Source organism: Equus przewalskii, chromosome 17 (assembly GCF_037783145.1).
Source record: "Equus przewalskii isolate Varuska chromosome 17, EquPr2, whole genome shotgun sequence".
Taxonomy (NCBI): domain Eukaryota; kingdom Metazoa; phylum Chordata; class Mammalia; order Perissodactyla; family Equidae; genus Equus; species Equus przewalskii.
In genome coordinates this window covers 14456892-14473331 of record NC_091847.1, presented here as the reverse complement: position 1 = coordinate 14473331, position 16440 = coordinate 14456892, and the positions used below count along the sequence as shown (strand labels likewise).

The following is a 16440-nucleotide window of genomic DNA, read 5'->3' as shown; positions in this document are numbered from 1 at the left end:
TCCTAGGTGCAAAGCTACCTGTGCAAACTGAAACTAAGGTAAACACCTAGGAGTTTACCACTTAAGATATAAAGTGCATCAGCAATTGAATGCTGAATAAGAACATGAATTTATAAAGACTTGGTTTATAAAAGCAGAAGTAAATGCATCTTAGGTTGATGGAGAAAACACCAAAAGAGAGACAACCCACAATTTAATAAACCTCCCTTCAAGCTATTTTATTTGACCATAGTAGCTTTTGAAACAATGCAATCTTTCAGGATATTACAGATGCCTTTTCAAACAAATCGATATTGTGTGACCCAACTGCTTTATTTTTTTTGTAAAATGGCAACTGATTCTCAAGGTTATCCTCCCAAGAGGGTAGCCTGGGGCTCCATTTTCAGAATTTGTCAACTTTCTAGACTTCCCTGTATATCTCTCAGAAACTTTAGTCTCCTGGCATCAGTCTTAAAACAATAAATCTTATACAAGGAACTATCCAACTTCTGATTTAAAATCAAGCTGCGTAAGAGCAGTTCTCATACCTGTCATTTCTTCTCTGACCCCAGGGGAGCTCTCTCAACCTAGACTACTTGTCCCCTCACTGCAACAAAGCAACACTCTCTGCGCCTGAACTGGTCAGCCACCATAGTTTTGTTCTGTCAAGGTAATTGCTATCAAGATTCACAACCGCTGGCTCTTTCCCTCAAGGAAATGCCACTCAGATTTATCCTACCTTCTTCACCTTGAATACCATCACCTAAATCCAAGTCTTTTTCATTTCATGACCCTACGTCTGCAAGAGTCTTTTAACTATTATCTCACTCTCTTCCAGTGTGCCAATATCAATATTATTGCCCATAATACATTTCATCATGTCATTTATTTTTTGAAAACATTAAGTAACCACCTCTTTCCTTCTACATTGTCCTTTATGAGACTGCTAAGGTCATTTTTAATCTGAAAGTCTCCTATTTCCTCTCTCATTTTTTTTTTTTTTAGATTTTTATTTTATTTTTTTTTTCCTTTTTCTCCTCAAAGCCCCCCGGTACATAGTTGTGTATTCTTCGTTGTGGGTTCCTCTAGTTGTAGCATGTGGGACGCTGCCTCAGCGTGGTCTGACGAGCAGTGCCATGTCCGCGCCCAGGATTCGAACCGATGAAACACTGGGCCGCCTGCAGCGGAGCGCGCGAACTTAACCACTCGGCCACGGGGCCAGCCCCTCCTCTCTCATTCTTACCACCAAAATTCCAGGACGCGTTAAGTAGCCAATGAGTTGTATTTTCTATTGCTTTTTATTCTAATTTTTAAAATGCTTGTTGTAATTTAATAAGTGACTTCATGACCCAGTACTCATTTTTTAGAACTTATTGCTTAAAGATGAGTTCTGTAGAGTTTTCCGTGGTCTTACAAGAGAATATGAGGATAGGTAGATGATAATAAAGTTACAGAGAAAAATAATCACCAATATTCACCTGATTTACAGGACTAGGTTGTGGCTATACTTTTGGAAAATAAAGGAATTTAGAGATTGTCTTCATGGGCAGATGATGATTAGCAGGGATTTATTGGGTGTCATCAGTGTCTGAGACCCCACGTATGTGATATTATTTAATGCTGATAAGAAACATATTGGTTACGTTGTTTCTCCTATTTTGCAATTGAGAAGGCTGTGAGTTAGAGAGATTAGGTATCATAATTTTTCTAAGGTAACAAAATTTTTGCGCTGGAGGATCAAAATTTAAAACTTTTCTATCATCCCATGCTGTATCCCTGAATGTTGAAGATAAAAGTGTTCAATAAAGTCATTGTTTCTCTAATAAACTTGATTTCTACTTTCTAATTTACCCAAATCCTCAGTAATTGCCCATTCTTGGAATCAAAAACTTTCTATTTTTGCATCTGTATAGCATTTAACAGTAGAGTATATACTTCAGTATTTACAAACTTATTAAGTCATGGGATATAGGGTCTGTTAGCATCTGGGTAATTTCCTATTGAACTTCTCCTGTGATATTTCCAAACCAGAGAGGACCAGTTCTTTCTTACATTTAATTTCGTAATCTGAGAGAAAAACAAAGATGAAGAAGAGTTAGAAGGGGAGAAATGAGAGGAGGAAAGAAAGAGGAAAGAGGGCAGAGAGAAGCAAAGAGGAAAGAAAAATTCTTTCAATATTAGAGCACGTAAGCAAAATTTTGAACTCTCCAATATTAAAATTATTCCACTCTCAAATATCTAGAGGTAAGCATACTGAGCCCTAACTGACCAGTTGTGCAAGATATCTATGAAAATAAACAAAAAACAAAAAACAAAAAAACTACACATGACATCCTCTCTCAAGCTCCATACTCCTAGAATAAAATCCTACTTTTTATTTCTTTTCTAAATATCTCCTTGGAAATTGAAGTTGGCATGTATGTAATTGGAATTTATGGAAAAATATCCAATTTTGGATTTATTATTTCCTGAAGCCATTTTTCTTGACAGGAATCTTCATAAATGTTACAGAATTTATAATAGATTTGTGACTCTCACCTTTGTCTAGGTCTTTCGTTGTCATTCTTTGCTTCTAGAAAGTAGGATATATATTACATGATCTGCCATTTACTTAGCCCATGGTTTCTAGAAGGTTCTTCACCCATCTTGGTAATTAAGTGTGACTATGATTGAAGTTCCACAAAATTCAGTAACTTAATGACACTACATAGTAACTGAATAACCTTCCAAATTGTGACTTCAGCTTTCTGCTTTAACCAAAAGACTCTAACTCCAGTCTTTTTAATTATTTTTGTAAATATTTTCTCAGTTTTGCATGACTTCTGGCTTTTCTCATATCCAGATTCTGTCCATGCTGAGCAGAAGTGTGTTTTCCTCTCAAATTTAAGTGAAGGACTTGGCTTTTGATCTTAGGTTCCTTTTTCCTCAGTATAAACTACACATGAGAGAAATTGAAGGAAAGAAGAGGCATAGAAAACTAACAGATGAGCAGTTTCTACCTATTGTCAAGTCGTTTCACAATCCAGCTGAGAATATTCTCATCTTGTGATTGAAGGAAGTAAAATTTACCCAAGTAAATTATTTTAAAAATAGGAACTTTTGCCTTGCTTTTTAAACTCAAATTCACTCAACATTTATGGAGTACCTACTATGTGATAGGACCATCTTCTCTTTCATCTTCTCAGCAACACTACAAATGGAAATTATTATGCATATTATGCAGAATCAGCAACTAAGCTCTGACAGGTTATGTATCTCATTAAAAGTCACACAGAGATTTAAACCCAGGTTTCATGACTTCAAAATTCAATGCCTTTGCCATTTTATATAGCATTAGATGATATTATGTCTGTCAAATCATGGTGTAGAGCTGTTGGTAACATGATGATCTCTAGCTAATTTTTAAATTGACATACAAGTTAATAAAAATGCACTGATTCCTAATGCAAAATTTTATTAAGTATTTTTAATTAACATATTCCTATTTATGTTAGCTCACAAAACTAAAATTCTGTTGTCTAAGAAATAGTGTTTCAATAGCGTTTATTTTTAAACATCGATAACAATTTGACATGTAGTCTTAATTCCTGAAAGAAAAAGTAGTTTTTTAAGATTCTACAGGGGAAACGAGCATTAGACATTTACTTCTCAATATGCACTTTCACACATTTTTATTGTTGGAAACTACAAAGAAAAGAATACAATTAAAAGAAGTTTTCATTAACATCTCAAGCATTATTTTATCTCAAAGTATAGATTCAAATTCAAACTGTGCATCTAGAAGCTAAACCAAATAGCACTACTTAAAAATATAAGTAAGCCAAAACGTGTTCTTATCTTTCCTTATCTACTTCATCCTGTGTAACCTGTCACTGAGTACTGATTAATTTCCTTTGAATTGCTTCTCTTACTTTCCTCTTGAGAGCTGGATTGTTGGATCTGGCAGCAGATCACAGCTACTTATAAACACTTGGCTGAAGGACTCTCAACCTCTGTTATAGCGAAGATCTTTGAGTTCAAACGAGCCCATGATTTCCGAAGGAATATCCTTCAAGCAGTGAGGAAAGATGGTTCATCTGTCCATTAGACTCATTCTTGCTATGTAGATATCACAAAAGTCAAGTTAAAAACACAGAGTGTGAATGCTAGTGCTGATTTTCTGAGCTGGTTCTCAAGGAGGTTTCCACTTGCCTGGCAAGAGTGATGAAAGCGCTGTGACATAAGTGTTCCTCCAACAAAAATAGGAGCTCTGTTCCTATTTTCTTCACCAATAAATAAGTCCTTGTTATTTACTACAAGAACAAGGGACATAAGAAGTGGTAAAAAGCATATCAGGCAAAAAGAAGAGAAAGAATGAGAAGTTTTAATTTCCCTCTTCTGTCTCAATTAGGACTGGTCTAATGCAATCCAGTGCCCTTGAACATCTCAGGATGACATGGCTCTTAAGCAGTCTGTGACTCCAAACTATCTAAAAGTGGATAAGAAAAGAGTTCTAAGAAAGAAAATCAAAGATACACAGAAAATTTGAAAGAATAAAGCCCAAAGTTGATTAATGAATGCTGTTAGCCTGGATGAAGTATTCTTAGGGCTTTAGCCTGACTTCTTCTGCCATCTTGTCAAAGACTTGGATACTAATGTCCTAGAAGGTATGCTTATCATGTTTGGAGATGACATAACTATGGGACACTTGGTTAATATATTTGACAAAGAAATTAATTAAAATAGATATCTCAAGAGTGTAAGAAATTAGATGTTTCCTCAAAAGAAGAGTTTAATATAGACAGATATAAAAGCTCACATCTAGTAGAAACAAACAAATGAAAGCAAACAGATTTACACAAATATATAGGGAGAGATGTTATTTAACAACTGCTTATGTGAAAAAAATACGTGAACATTTTAGTTGATTACCTTTAGCACAACATGAACCAACAGCATGATGTAACTGTTAAAAATACACTCAAGTCATTTTAGATAGTATATTCAGAAGCAATGTGTGAAAATAAAAGCAGATAATGTTTCCTATATCCCTTAGCATTTGTTTGGGTTTTTTTTTGCGGGGCGGGGGGGGCGGGGGTATTAGCCGTGAGCTAACATCTGCTGCCAATCCTCCTCTTTTGCTGAGGAAGACTGGCCCTGAGCTAACATCCGTGCCCATCTTCCTCTACCTTATATGTGGGATGCCTACCACAGCATGGCTTGCCACGCAGTGCCACATCCACACCTGGGATCTGAACTGGCGAACCCTGGGCTGCCAAAGCAAAACGTGCGCACTTAACCACTGTGCCACCAGGCCGGACCCGTCCTTTAGCATTTGTTACAACTTAATATTATCAATTCATTTCTTTACTTGATTTATATGTACCTTTTCCACTAGATTGTAATCTCCACATCACACCTGTTTTATTCACTAATTCAAGCTCATCCTATGCCTAGTACAGTACATTGCCCAAGGAATATATTCAAAGTGTCTAATATATGGTATTTGAGGACAATTTAATGGGTGTACCATAGAAAATTTGGGGCCCGGGTGGATATATCATATATTACAGCCCAGGAAACAGGCCCAGAATCACTATGTAGAAATCATGGAGAGATCATTTAAATTCAACATATTTTACTGTAACTATTCTACAGCTTAGAGATATTCCAAAATGGACTTCTGATTAAAGACAGTGGAATAAAAATGCATTTGTGTCTCTGGCCTTGGAGACGCCACATCAGCTGAGGGCACAAGTGCTTACTGAACAGGGAGAAAGCGATAGTTAAAGTCTGTATCCCAAATGATGAGACATCTCCAACTCCTTTCCTCAGCTGAGCTCCAGAAACTCTGCCTGCTAGCTGTACTGTCTCATGGAAGAATTTGGAAGGCTCTTATGTGGAAATGGAGCAGAGATACACAGATATTGCCACATAGGTATCCCAGATAAAATGATTCTGTCTGGTCACTCTACAGTGAGGATCACCATTCTTCAAACTATGTCTCTGAGGAGAATTTTCAGTCAGCCTTTAGTGTGTCTTTCTTGAATGTGGATTGTCCAGAGATGATGAGAAACAAATAAGCCTACATTCTGATAGACTACCAGAGCCCGTTGTGATATTTACAATCCATTTGGAGAGTTTGGGGATAAATTCGTTTTCATTACATAGGATACTACAAAAGATATTTTAAAGAGTGAATTATTTACTTTAGTGAAACCAGAATTGTTTCAAGTAAAAAAAAATGTAATCAATGGCTCAGCTCTAGATACTATTTATGTAGTCATTAATACTGAAACTACTGAATATTGACTTAAAAATTGATAATATACCTATATTGAACGGATGAATGGATAGGGAATAATAAGCAATCCTTGGTGGGGATAGGGTGAATATATAAGAGCTACATCCTCATTTTCTTTAGTGGGAAGTCAGTAGAGTAGATGTAAAATTTTAAAATCAAGAAAATGCTGTGTAATAGTCATCAATTGCTGTATAACAGATTATCCACAAATTTAGTAGCTTAAAATAACATTAAAGATTTATCATCTCATGGTTTCTGTGGATCAGCAATAACTATGTGGATGGGGTGTCTCATGAGGTTAGAATTAAGATGATAGCCAGGGCTGCAGTCCTTAAGGCTTGATTGGTGCTCAAGGATCTAGGTAAATCCTAGAACAAAGCCTAACACTGCTAACAAAGAGAGACGTGGACAGAGACCCCAGGATTTGAAAAAGAACAGGTTTTATAATTATCTATGTGAATGAAACTACATTCTTCTCTTGGATCTTCTCTTCCTAAAATGCTTGTAAATATTTACCAGCTTAATTATTGAAGGAGATCTTGAGTTACCTGAAAGTAAGCCATAGGCCTCCTGCACATTCTGTATATCTTTATATTTCTCCCCAGCATCACTACAATGGTGCAAGTAGGATATGAGTACTTGGAATTGGCTGTATTGTATTAACGTCTTTCAGAGAACTGCAAAACTACAAGTGCTAAGTACAATGGTAGAGGAAAGCTATAAGCAAAGAAAAAGAAAGAAAGAGAGATAATAAAAAAAGAATAACAATAATGGCCAAAATGAATATCTTTAGAAAGCATACTTCTTAGCAGAACATTGATGTTCCTGAGCATGTCAGGAAATTAATCCACCCCTTGATAATGGTTGGAAATTGGTATCTTAACATAGGTCTTTCCCCCCACATATCTATATTATATTAGATTGATGTAGCTTGCTCTCTCACAGTAAAAAGGAAATAGAATTTTACTAAAAGCTGGATTGTGTGACTAATATTCTTGAATTGTAGTGCATAAAAAGTCTTCATGCAGGAAATGAAAAAGGAAAAAAAAAATAACTGAGATCCTAACTTTTCAGTAGGGGAATGAAATGTAAAATGATTATAGAAAATAGATCATTTTCAAATTAGAATTCTGCACTTCAGGGGAAGAACATATTTTTCTCCTGCATAAATTATGTGGGAACACATTTCAAAAACCCAATCCTAATCTAAGAAATGAACATTTCCAAAGTAAATTAATATCTTCAAGGAAATGAAATATAGCCTGCCAGGGGAGCTGACTCCAGCACCACGGTAATTATGGCTTTGCTAACTTTTCTGTGCAAAGCCTCGTTCTGAAACATTTTTTTCCTACCCTTCCAGCATTGTTGATGACAGAATTTAGTGTCTATCCCAGCCTGTGAATACAAAACTGACCTATTTTTTTTCTTCTTCCAGTGAAACTCCTTTCTAACAAGATGACTTTCTAACTTCTTCAAAGAAAATATGTATGGTTACAGATTTCTCTCATGCTTCATCTATTACAGCTTTCAGATATGAGAATATCATAGAATAGATGGATTTTGGAATCAGACTTTGAAATCATGTTGCTAAAGCCATATCATAAGGGAGAAGCAGCCCATAAATGTTTAAAAGTCAGAAGCCCTGTGTTAACCTAGCTACTTACTGGTAGCATGGTCTCGAATAAGTCAGTTCACTTGTGTAACTTTCTTTTTTTTAAATCTTCAAAATAGGAGCACTGAACTTTATGGCATCTAAGATTTCTCTGGGCTCTAAAATTACTCAAGACTCAATACGGAGCTAAGATTTGAACCAAAACTAGAATACATATCTCTTGACTCTCAGTTTGGTATCTTCACAGATGTTAGATTTATTTTATTTTGGTTTGTTTTCTTTGTTTTTTAGCTTTACTAATTTTATTTTATTATAAGAACACTTAAAATGCCATCTACCATCTTTATCCCTGTGGGTTAGTAACTTTCCATTTCCTCCTACCCTCAGCCCCTGGCAACCACCATTCCACTCTTCAATTCTATGAATTTGACTATTTTAGACACCACACACAAGTGGAATCATGCAGTGTCTTTCTCTGACTGGCTTATTTCTCTTAGCACAATGTTCTCAAGGTGCATCCATGTTGTCACATAGTGCAGAATTTTCATTTTTTTTTAAGACTGAAAAATATTCCGTTGTATGTACACTATATTTTTTTTATCCCTTTGTCTATCAGTGGACATTTAGGTTGTTTATACATCTTGGCTGTTGTGAATAGTGTTGTTATGACCCTAGGAGTGCTAATTATCTCTCTCAGATCCTGATTTCAATACTTTTGGATCAATACCCAGAAGTGGAATTGCTGGATCGTATGGTAGAGAAAACGTAACTATTCAAAAAACAGTTTCCGGCAGATGAGATGTATTACAATATGGAAGGGAAATGATGCCCACTTGTGACACTTCCTTTTGGCTATCTTCAGAGAACTATATATACAGAAATAGTGGGATCTTTCTAACAAAAATTCATATTTTTGTATCCCCATCGGCTTCTGTGTACTTGACTTAACTTCTTAATATGACCAAGTTAACATCTTGATGAAGTATGAAATATTCCAAACAGAATCTCATTTACAAAAATAAGACCCAGTATTATAAGTATTAGATGACTGTTTGCCAAGATTTTTCTCCCTGGACTAAAGATGGAAAGCCATTCTGGAAATCAAGAATATTTGATTAGAATATAGCTGCTTTAGTTTAGCGTGATGATTATCTTCGTGAGTTTCTAGTTAACTATTTGCAGGATTATTTTACAAATGTGATTTGGCCAAATGACCTTAAGCCTAAAATTATGCTTTCCTGTGAAATCCAGTAGAAAATCCATCATTATAACCATAATCTCACTTACATATTTCTTTCACATGTATCGTGAAGTGGAATGTGTCTAGTTCTTACTAACAAACTTCTAATATGCTCATATACTGATATGCTTCTGCCAAAATGTAGCAAGTGGGAAGCACATGCTTTGCAGAAAGAGAGAGCTGGGTTGGAATCTCATTTCTGCACTTCCTACTTATAGTGATCCTGGGAAAGGTACTTAATGTCTCTGAGCCTCAGTTTCCTCCTCTGTAAAATGGGACTAATAGCACTTCTCTCATAAAGCTGTGTGTATTGATATATATTCTAACTATATATGTTAAATTATATAAAATTATGAAATAGAGCTATTGGTATGCCTAGCACGGTTAGATGCATTAAAATGCAGGGACACACATACCTCGGGGGTTTTTTTAACCACTTCTATAACTTTCCATTCAATCACGATAACAGTATCACAACTGGTAATTTTAGGAATAGTCTTCTCCTTAGGCAGAGTTGATAAATCAATTGCACAAGATGGAACATAAAACAAAAAATGTGTTTCTTTTTCTAATGATTGTAACCATGACTGGTGCATGACTTTCATACATTGCTGCTGAGAGAATGCGTAGTTAGCCGTGAGCTCAAGGAATTACATTCTCATGGTGTTCAGTGGCTTGTTTTTGTGATTTGCTGCTGAAATGGTTTCTAGGAAAGCCAGATGCTTGGATGCTATTTTTATATAGACAGAAAGGGATTTTATCCATTTATTTGAAGTTCTTGGCATGGTATTTTCTCATTTGGTGGTTGACCAGGTGGGTGTCTCATATTCATGAATGAAGTTCAGGAAATTTCAAGGTTTAGCCCAGTGTTTCATAAGTACCCAGGAAATGTTTAAAAGCTAACATTGGCATGATGTATCTGTTATTTACATGTGTTGATAGAATATCTTTTGGTTCTTGGTGTATACAAATTCTTGTATTATTGTGTCATGAGATCAGTTCTGTGGCTCATTGTCCAAGAGTTATTTATGGCCGAGTGCCTCCAACTGGTTTATCCAACGTCACTATTGCTTCTCCCTGACTTAAAATGTACATGTGATTCAAAGGCATCCTCTGCACAGAGCAGGCTCAATCTTCCAATATTCTTCCCTCTCTTTTTCCGTTCCATTCCCTAACACAAGCCTCCATTTCAGCAAATCCTTTCCTGAGAGCTGGAACAAATACTGCTAGGATACATTCCCTCTCGGAGACTGTTTAACACCTGGAGCCAGTACATTACTGTCTCACTTTGCATTCCCACAAAAGCAGATTCTGAGACATGGATCTGAGTAGAAGCAGATTATTTGAGAGGTGATCTTAAGAAACCCCAGTGAGAAAGTAGGACAGGGAAAGAAAGGTACAATAAAGGGTACGTTGTCAAGCATGTTAGCACTATGGTCAACTGGAGTTTAACCCCTCTGAGAAACTCTGGGGAATGGTATAGAACACACGCTTCAGAGTTACTGCCATGTCTTCCCACAGGACGGAGAAGGGTGGACACAGTCCTTGATTTAAAGATAATCCCAGGAGAATTAGTTTAAAGCATTTCTAAGGACTGCTGAAGAGAAGCTCAATACATTGTTGGGGCAGAGCACCAAAGGTTTTATCAGCTGGAATTGAGAGCATGCACTGAAATAAGGGCCAAAAGGATATGAGCAGAGAATGGAAGTGTCACACAATCACCTTTAAAACTTATCCATTATGCAATTTTAGAATTGGATACAACTTTAGAGATCAGTTCCCAGCTTATGTCTCTCAAAAAGTTTGTTGAGAATATTTTAAATGGGTTAATTCTTCATTGAGTGGAGCTGTGCATGCACATGGGAGGACCTACCCATTTAGTGTTAGCCTGGTACATGGTTATTCTGACCTCAGGAGTCACCTTCACACATTTTCAAGTATCTCCTGACAGTAGTGTGACTGTTGTTTAAAACCTTCTCTGAACTTCACAATTTTATAGGAGAATTCTGTCTTGGAGAGGTTAAGGGACTTGCTGAAGGCACTTGGCAACCAGAGTGCTAGTCTCCTGAAGACCAGTGCAGCGCGACAGAGAGCATCTCTCAGAAGGAGCCCATGGCTGAGTTTTATTTGTACCTGGGTAACAGTGAAAAATGGATACATACAAGCATAAAATAATGTTTGAGTGGATTACAAATATTAAGTTATTATGTGGACTAGTCAAATACCCCAGGAATTCCATCTGATATTTTTCACCTCTTTTCTTAAGTATAAATCATTATTGTATATGCACAGAAGCAGAGAAAAAGAAAGAACCCATTTAAAATTATTGCAAGTCAACAAAAATACTTGCACGTTGAAAAACACATATTTTGTTGGAACATCTTTTTATTGTGAGCAGTGAATCTTACATGATACCTTCTGTAACTCCAGGATGTCATCACAAACAAAATGCTTGTGCACTTGCGTAGCTTCGTCTCCTCGGTCATACAGTCTCCAAGTGCTTTGAGTTGTCAAGCTGAACGAGTGGGCAATCTTTGTGTTCACGGATTCTTAAGCAGATGGAATCTAGTTGGGAAAGAAGTGAGATACTGCCAATGAGGGTGTTTCAAAGCAAACATCCCTCCTCTCTTAGTGTAGATTATATTTCCCCTCCTGTGGCTTGTTGTATTCTCTATCCCTTCTATAGACACATGCATTCAGAATCATCACTGTTTTTAAGAAGAGGTGATATTCTATTGGATCTGTAAAAATTTTTTAAAAAGGCCAAGAACCATCAGGATAGAGAAATAACCCCCAAAATCACTGGGGAAAATTAGGAACAAATCAAACTTTAAAGGAGGAATTGAGAACATCTCTGGATCAGGAAAAAGATAAAAGTAAAATTAAATAACTCTGCTGTTAAACAAGTGAGAAAAATGAGAATAAAAATTTAAACTTTTTCCTTTCCCCTGTAAAAACGAATAAACCAAATTAAATAATTTTAGCAAGTCTTGAAATTTATAAAAACTACCAATGAAGTAAACAAATGCAAAAGCAAACAAATATTTAATAGTAAGATCATAGTCATAAAACTGATATTTTTATTATACCTGAAAATTTGCTGGCCAAGTATTATATTAATTCAGGCAATTTTAAACACATGCACACACACACATACCATTTTGTTTTCATTTCAGACTGTTCTACCTCTAAAATAGAACCATATGTTCTGAAAACAAGGACTATTTATCTCAGCTGATTGACCTGTAAAAATATAAACTCAAGCAGAAGGATAACTGATAAAGAAAAAGCTTGGTACAATATATTTTTAAAATATAAATAGAAGATGGGAACAGGTAATTTTATTTTAAACAAAAATCTAGAAACCACTGCTTCAAATTGGAAAGTCAGATCATTTTAAGATCATTGCAGTTATTCATGGGGATTAAGAAAATTAATGCCAAATGTAACATTTTGGAAAAATAGAACAGTCAATTATTTAACATAGAATTAGAAATTTCATCCTGAATTCCTATTCTTTTTTCTTTCCAGAGGGAATTGAAATAGAGATTATATTAGAGAATTGAGTTTCACAGTAAGTAATAAGTATTAATTAAATAGAAATGAGAGATGTATGTAGTCTGAGTTGTTAAACTGACCATTTCAAAAATTAGAGCTCTTTCTTTTTTAATATAGGACTTGTGAAATTATTAACAATTCTAAAATTTTCAGACCAGATTAATTCAATAAATTGTGATTTAGACAAAATAGGAAAGTAAATCAGTTTGTTAAAACTGTGTAAATTAGCTTTAGGATTCCAACGTAGGACATCTAGCTTCATCTTATCTTAGCAAAGCCAAGATAGCTTTGAAGCTCATATTCTGTGCAACAAGGTGTATTATGCTAGGGAGTGGCAATGGAGAACGAGGATAATAAAAATGCTGTTTTGTACATAAAGCAAATATCTATTGTGTGATATTTGTGTGCTAATAACTTTATCTGTGTATTATCTCATTTAATTCTCATAAAATCTGTGTGATAGGTACTGTTACATATATGGATAGATTGATAACTGAGGTGCAGAGAATTAAGTATCATGACCATGGCTATGCAGCTGGTACTTAAGGGATCTGCATTAACCCTCCAGTGTCCCTACTCAACATAGACATTCTGATCAGCACAAATATATTTCAACCTCAAAAAAACCTCTCAGAGCACATTCCTAATGTTAAATCAGCAGTTATTTGTCTAAAAGAAAATATTAGTCACAATTTCCATTATTAGCGCAGATTATTATCAGTCTTTGTCTTGTGGTACCTTTTCCTGCAGTCCTGGTTCTCACAATTTCCTACCACTATCCTTAAGCTCTGTCATGATATTTATGTTTCTGTACCTCTAACGTCCTCTCTTCTCTCTGTAACGACTTCTTTGACTGGCTAGCACCTGTTCATTCTTTGAACTATAGCTCAGATACCACCTACGTGGAGTAGCCTGCCCAAGTCTACATTAAATACCTGTGTTGCAACCCTGCTCTCGTGTCTTTCACTTGTTCATACCATTGATAGTTCTAAAATTCAGGTCTGGACGTATTAGTTCCCTGCCTAAACTACTTCACGTGTCCCTATTATCTGTAATGAAAAGTCTAATATCCTTAGCAAGGCATTGTCTGTGCTTCGTATCTCCTTACAGTTCTCTCATCCTTTTTATAAAAGATCAATACTCAAGGATAGCCACAGTTTTGTGAATAGGCCCAGCCGTTTCTAACTCTTCTGCCGTTACCCCTGCTGAGTCTTCTGTGTCTCCTCTGCTATTCTAGTCATGGCTCTCCTCTCAAGACTCAGTCAAATGTCGCTTACACTGGGGGGCTTTTGCTGACCCAGGTATGGAACTGACTCTCAGTGCTCCTGCTCTACTCTGTGAACTTTTATCACAACTCCTGCTATCATTGACTGAGTTCAGCCACTTACTATTCTATTTTCTTCAAGAAACTCACTGAAATGGCATTTATTCCAACTTTGTTTTTCAATGACAGACAGATTGGACATCTGAGAGTTAGTTACTATTTGATTGAGTAGATGAATAATTAATTTTAAAAGTTTGGAAAAGATATTGAAATGAGCTCTATAGTTGAAATCATATTCTTCTTTTTTTTGAGGAAGTTTAGCCCTGAGCTAACATCTGCTGCCAATCCTCCTCTTTTTGCTGAGGAAGACTGGCCCTGAGCTAATATCCATGTCCATCCTCCTCCACTTTATATGTGGGACACCTGCCACAGCATGGCTTGACAAGTGGTGCCATGTCCGCATGTGAGATCCGAACCGGTGAACCCTGGGCCACCAAGAAGCAGAACGTGCGCAATTAACCGCTGCTCCACTGGACCAGCCCGGAACTCATGTTCTTAATAAACATAAATTAAGAAAGAAGATTTGTTCCATGAGTTCAGTTTTGCCTTCAAAGTGAAGCAGCTTAACATTTCATGTTGGAAAGTTCTACCACTGTTGCCTTACTGGAGGGCATTCTCAACTCCTGAATTCTTTGCTCACTGTCATTGACATGCATCAACTATCCTTCGGAAGAATGGGTGGTACAATCTGAAAACCAAGCCTTGCTTCCCAAACAGAGTGATGGGCTAGGTTTGAACTCAGAATCTAGTCACCCATTGTGTGCTGTATGAGCTTGCCTTCCACTTTACCTCTCTTTGCTTTCTGCACACTCACCCACACATTGTTTATGTTGAAAAGAATAATGTTACGTTTAAGTCTTAGCATCATAGTAACATTTTAGTCTAGAGAGAGAAAATCGTCTGGATTTAGAAGTTTGTAGCTACCAGCTTTTAGTTCCCCCACTGGAAAAGTGGAGTAGGATTTATAGAACATTAATTTGTCACTCTTTTCAGATTAAAAGAAGCTTACATTGTCACCTAGAAAAATAAAGTAAAACAAAGATAAAATGCTATGGTTAGAAATCAAGCCTGCAAAACACTGTCACCTAGAGAGAAAGTTTGTCATATTTTATGGAGAAACCATAATTCTTGCCTGTCTATACTAACAATTCTGGTTAGGTTGATACTTTTGGACTGCTTAGAAAGTCATAATCCTATATCCACTTTCTTAAGAGTATGTCTTTTTAAAATTTTCATTTCTTCATATACGGTAAAGATCAATAATGTCTTCTTTCCCAGAAACTCCTACTCTACTAGTTCTTTGCTCAGTTATTTACACAATTTCCATGAGAAATATGGTATTAGGGTAAAGTCACTATGTAATTTATTGTACAAGTCAAGTGACTTTTTGAAAATAAAGAAAGCTTTATTCATAATTATTTAAGTATAATAGGCATAAATTGGAATGTACGATCAACTTATTTTATGAGGGTCATTTCTTATAGTAGGAAATATTTCCGAATAACACAAAGCTTAAACACTTGTAGAGACTTAAAGCCCATCATGAAAACATAATTTGCCCTTTATATTTCAAAGTGACATGATTATCATCCAAGGATAGAGAGATGGTGACAACACTCATGTATGACATGAAATTCTTTCTGTGTTTACTTCTGATTGTTGGCTCCAAACATCAAATGCAGAGAAAACAGGATGCATAGCATTGCAGTCCTTGAGCATCTTTTTTTGGACCACAGAGTAACAATTAACTTTTAAACTATTTTAGATACCATTTCCAACACTTTTTTGTTTTGAGTACCTTTTTAACTTAAAAGCCAGTGTTCAGAGAAGTGGAAATAAGCGTAAATACTGCAATTAGATTTACCCTTATGTTATAAAATGTTATGCTTTTAATTATAATATTTATTTCTAGCTATAAATCTTCAAATGTATAATGTTTTATTTGTCCTTGATAATAAATAGGCAATGCTTTGTGATACACAGTTGAGATGGAACGTATTTAAACAGGAAAAAAGGGAAAATGAACTCCATTAATTTTAGAGGTGGATTGTTTTTTCATTGACTTTACTTTCTGTTTTGTAGGTTGTAAGCTTCACGGATGGTGTAAGGTGGATTTTAAACGTGTAAAGGATATTTCTATAATGGAATTCCATAATGTAAAACCAATAGTGTAAATTTCAGAATGGAAAAAATAATTCTGAGGATATAGTCCCAACCTCAACAGGGTTTTTTACGTGAACTGGTACCATATGGAATGCCATCTACCTGTGGTCATTTGGTAAACACTAAAGATCAATTGACTCATATTTTTTTTGCCTGAATTGGCTCTTGAGCACACATGATTATTTTCCTCATATTCCTTTGCACTTCTAATGTGCATGGCCTTGGCACTCTTTGGAAGAAAGCAGAATATACTCTTTGATTTGGGATATTTCCTTTCTACT

General features: G+C 35.8%; 1 protein-coding gene across 4 annotated transcripts in view; it reads left to right on the top strand.

The window, feature by feature from the left end:
- Positions 1 to 16440, top strand: part of DPP10 (dipeptidyl peptidase like 10) — a 1232656-nt gene that overhangs the window by 1024771 nt on the left and 191445 nt on the right. The gene's annotated exons all lie outside the window — the stretch shown is intronic.